The 5,195-nt window shown below is 44.8% G+C and overlaps 1 long non-coding RNA gene across 2 annotated transcripts; it reads left to right on the forward strand.

Annotated features, from left to right (window-relative positions):
- The first annotated feature begins 289 nt into the window (after positions 1-289).
- Positions 290-4,118, forward strand: LOC310748219. 2 transcript variants are annotated; one of them, XR_014541215.1, is made up of 3 exons: positions 290-550; positions 1,320-1,420; positions 4,053-4,118. It is a non-coding gene; the product is annotated as an uncharacterized lncRNA (long non-coding RNA). The 2 variants fall into 2 exon arrangements; XR_014541216.1 differs by lacking the exon at positions 290-550 and adding an exon at positions 903-987.
- Positions 4,119-5,195: the final 1,077 nt, after the last annotated feature.

The following is a 5,195-nucleotide window of genomic DNA, read 5'->3' on the forward strand; positions in this document are numbered from 1 at the left end:
TAAACTAAACTAAACTAAACTAAACTAAACTAAACACTAACATTTCCTCTTCTAAGTATGAGAATCTGCTTTGCAGAGAATTGTGGGTAATTTTAGTACCATTTTGCAGAAAGGGGAACTGGCGGCTCTGAGTGGTGAGGCCTATAGTATATTTCCTTAAGCATCTATAAATATTGCAAGATTCATACTCTGGGCATCACTCTCTTCTAGTGTAAAAAGTGACACTTCTAGTGTAAAAAAGAAGAAACATAGAGTTGTCATATTTAAAAAGTAAAATTCCTGACACTCGCAAAGTTGTTGAGGTTTTGGGGGGGACCTCCCCCCCCATAGTAATTTTAAGCTTTTGCATCTGGTTCCACTGCTTTTTGGCAAAATTCCTCCCTGACACCATTTTTACACCCCAAACCCAGGACATGTCACATGTTTAGAGTGACTGGTAAGTCATCCAAGAGATACTCCTGTCTATCTGTCTGTCTGCCTGTCTGTCATAATACTAGAACCCAGGGTTATCCAATGAAGCTGAAAAATGAAAAGTTCAGCAGAGAGAAAAGTAAGTACTTCTTCATGTCACACAGGGCTGTGGGACTTCCAGCCAGGCCATATTCTCCAAATCATGCCCACGTGCGTCACATCCAACATCATCTGTAACATCAGGTGTGGGGCCAATAGAAGTGCGGCAGAAAGCAGGATTTAACTTGTGGGGAGTTCAATCCTCTTTGGTTTGGGTGTGCAAAGTTCCCTGCAGGGAGCTCTCTTGTGCACCTGAGGAAAGCAGGATTGAACTCCCCAGACATCAGCTGGTGCATGAGGAGTTCAATCCTGCTTGGTCTCTCTCTCTCTCTCTCTCCCTCCCTCTCCCTCTCCCTCTCCCTCTCCCCCCTCCATGCAGGCCAACTTTTTACAGATGAGTGGAACCACTGTCCTGTCAATCATCTGATGAAGGAGATAAAGATCTGGCCCACTTGACCAAAAATGCCCCCATCCCTGGTATAGCACATAGTTAAATTATGCCATAGGAAGTAGTATTGGACATAAACTTGGATGGCTTTAAAGGGGAGGGGTAGATAAGAATCAACGGCTGCTAGTCTTGATAGCTGCATACATTTACCAATAGTATTTGAGGAGAAGCCTATTGTTCTTATGTCCTGCTTGCAGGCTTTCCCTTGGCATGTTGCTGACCACTATGAGAACAGGGAGCACCCTTATCATGATTATTATTCTTCATCTTCCGGGGTTATGCTGTGACTATGAATATAAATTCAGAGCCTGAACTCTTGCCCTTAATTAAACTCCAGTAACCATCAATCCTTTTTTTCCAGAGATTTCAGACCAGCCGTCCCCTGCACAGATTTCACACAAGGCCTCTCAAAATATGTGTTTTGGAATCCTGCAGAGGGGAAGTGGCAGGAGGAAATACATGGTGGGTAGAAAAGAGTTAAGCACCTATTTTCACCACTCCCTCTCCCTATGTCTGCTCATACTGAAGTTGCTTTTCCCTGGTGGGGGGGATCAATTTGAGCCTTGCTGAAATTACATATCTACACAGCGCTGAGGGCTAGAAACTTTATTTTTTAAAAAAGAAAGATGAGATTCTTAGTTATCCAGTACATCTGTGTGGAAGCATTGTTTGTTAAATACCTTTAATGGCTGGGAGGTGGGAGGGATGGGATAGCATACAGTATTCCAAATTACTCCATATATCAAGAGGGGTGGTGGTGTAGTTTCCCCCCCTCTGTCACCTTGACCCTGATGTCTCACAAGCAAAGACCAGAGACGGACTCTTCCTGGGACAGCAAGTGTGTTTTCCCCACAACTCCCTCCCTCCCCATCAAAGCTGCTCAGGTAAGCAGCAGGTAGACACGGCACCACTGCACAATAATTGTTCTTTAATTGCTTCTCCTCCCTGCTCAGCCGCCGTGCTCCATAATAATTTCTTTTACTCTCTCCTGTCTGAGTGTGTTGAGGGCTGGCTGAAGATGCTCCGGATAAGGCAACCGGTCTCTTGCGCCGTCCAATTGTTGTCTAAACTATCAATCAAGTGTGGCAGCTCGAGGAAATGTGGAGGGGTGGGGTGGGAAGAAGCGTTCTGCTTGCATAAACAGACCCAGTGCTTTGCTACGCTTTCTGTTTCCTCTCTCTCCCCCCCCCCCAACCCCAACCCTCCACCAGACAAAAAACAAAAAGTGGGGGGAGGGGGAATCTGACAACATGGAGTCCGGCCCATCAATCAAAGCAGCTGGTGGAACAACCTCTCCCTAGTGTTAATAAATACATTTCCCTTCCTTTTATTGGATGCTTGTCCTAATTTGTTTCTCCTCTGGATTTCCTCTCCCACCCCCCCTTTCTGAAAGTGAAATGCTTGCCCGTTTTTCCCCTCGCTGCCACCCCCGCCAACTCCCAGCAGCCCTTGAGAAAGCAGATGTTAGGCTGCAGAAACAGAGCCAGGCTGAGGCTGGAGTGGCCCAGTAGGCCTCGGTTGCCATAGCGACTACTGAGACCGCCTGTTGTCAGCGTTGTGCCTCGTCTCGCTGGCTCAGTGATTATCTCCATCTCAGCAGCCCTCGCCATACGGTCTGGGCTATAATCAAATCCCCCCTGTTCATCCCCTCCGGAGAGCCGCACACCAACATCTCTGCCTCCCTCATGCCCCCATGATCAGAATGCATATACGTAGAGCAAGCATTCATTAGGAGACATTGCTAAGGGCCTCTCTTGAGTTTCCATTTGCAGTTGAAAGGGGCGGGAAGCAAACTGTAGAAGATAAAGCCCATGCATTTAGCCCCGCTTTAACTTCTCGTTTCATCCAGTTTTGATCCAACAGAATCAAAGTACATGAAAATTGTTTTGCTAGGTCTGTCAGGATCTCTAATTCTGCCTTCTGTTTCCACCACAAGATAGCTGGGTGCCTCTGGATGCTCATAGCCATGGTAGAAAAATGATGGTCTGTTCATGTTGTTTGCCCTTAGCATCTGGTATACAAAGGTAAACTACCTCTTTACACAGAGGTTTTGTTTCCTAGCTTTAAAATCAATACTTCATAGAATGTCCATCACTCAGTTTACTGCTGGTATGGCCTTTAGGGGTGGTCACTTAATGGATCAACACTCACCTCCTCTCCTTTAAAAAATAGGGCAAAAGCAGCACTTATTCGCATATGCTAATTCACATGTATTGATGCAAATTTAGAAATAATTGCTGTAATTATACTCTACTGATTGGCAACTTTGAGGCCCCTGCTCTCCATTCCTAGTTCTTCGATCAGATAGACCTTCAACCAGAGGACTCATGGAAATGGGGAAGAGTTCTCTGATATCCCTTGAAATAGAGGACTGTGCTGTGTTAAATAGGGTACATGGCCACCCCCTACCATGGAGTTTCAGCATAAATGTAATTTGATTCTGAAGGCACAAGATTAGACCATGATGAACGCATCCTCACAGATCAGCTGCTTGTATAAACAAACAGCTGGCTCTTTTTCTGGTGCCTTGTTTTGTTTTTCTACGTAGCCATGTTTTCTTTTTTATCATGGCTAGGGACTCTAAAGTGGCCTCTGGACCTCTGATACGGCCTGCCTCAGATAAATGGAGACAAACACTGCAGAATTACTACAAGCGATGCCTGAGTTCTAGACAACTTGGAAGAACCATCTTCCACCCTGGTGTTGCTTATTAACTGCTGCTGGAAATTACAGACCCTCCATGTATCCCTATTTTCCAGGGATAGTCCCGGATTTACAGAAGCTGTCCCAGTTTCTGATTTGATCCCTTAATGTCCCGCCTTTCCTTAGGACGTACCTATTTTCATTGGAGAAATGCTGGAGGGTATGGAGTTATGCAACCCTTGAGCCAAGGAGACAAGTACCTAAACAATCTTTAGAAGACATCTGAAGGCAGCCCTTTATAGGGAAGTTGTTTAATGTTTAATGCTTTCTTATGTTTTTACATATGTTGGAAGTTGCCCAGAGTGGCTGGGGTAACCCAATCAGGTGGGTGGGGTATAAATAATAATAATAATAATAATAATAATAATAATAATAATAATGACTTTTTCAGCTGGAACTCACCAGAACTTCGTTCCGGCATCTCTCAGGTGGGTGCCATTGCCATTATAAGAGAACATTGAGGCATTCACGGTGAGTTCCGACACCTCTTTTTCTCGAAAATAGCACTAATAAGAATAATTGAATAGGATGTCCCTATTTTCATTGGAGAAATGTTTGAAGGTATGAAATAAATCAGATTCCTGAATACAGTAAGAGGCTTTCCCTTCATTGTTATTCTCACGTCCTAAGATACCCTTCTCTGAGAACACATTCTGTTACCCCAAGGTGGCATATAGAATGAAGCCAGGCCGGGCACAGGAAGCTGCTATATTATGTTTTAAGGGGCCTGTCAACATGATGTCCCCATCCATGACAGAAGGAGTAGCCGCATCAAGGTCCCCTTTGGTCTCCCACGGACCTGATGGGCCTTTTGTACAGCCTTTTCCAGAGTCCATTGACTGTAGCTCTGTCTTTGTCAGCTTGTCAGACGGAGGTCGAGGAAAGAGTGAGGGACTTGCTCTCAGGGCACGACAGGATAAGATGCAAGGATGAGGCGCACATATTGGGTTACAGTGCTGGCAGCAGAAAGGTTCAGCAATGCAGAGATTGCCCTCGGGTTTCTGGCCCCTGCTCCTCTACTGGCTTTGTTCTTTGCATGCTTTTTATATGGGAAGTCTCTTAAGTATTGCTGACAGATGCCTCATTTGAGGTCCCTGCTTAGAGAAGGCCTTTGTGTATCCCACATAAGGAACTTCCAGATAGCAATGACAGAAGCTTTTCCCCATATTCTTGTTAGTTAAGCATATTTTTTCACTCTAGTTTCTAGAGGGGTACAAGACCCAGTACAGCCCTAGAAATATACAGTGGTGCAGAAAAATTGGTTGCTGCAAGACGAGTTGACCTAGCATGCCTTGAAGTTCTACAATTTACCATTTATTGTTTTTTAATATTTGTACAGCTTTTGCATGTACAGGCATTCTAGTCTCGTGTGGGGACACCTGTACTGTCCAAGCAGCAACAGTTGGCCAAACTCACAAGTCTTCCATTTTTCTCCTCTCCTACCATCATAATTCAGTACTTGAATGTTCTCTACTATATTAGGTCATGAGAACCAAGGCAGTGAAAACCTGAAACAAGTCAATCCACCTGATTT

The sequence above is a fragment of the Podarcis filfolensis genome (genome assembly GCF_964270895.1).
Source record: "Podarcis filfolensis genome assembly, chromosome: 13".
NCBI classification, from domain to species: Eukaryota; Metazoa; Chordata; class Lepidosauria; order Squamata; family Lacertidae; genus Podarcis; species Podarcis filfolensis.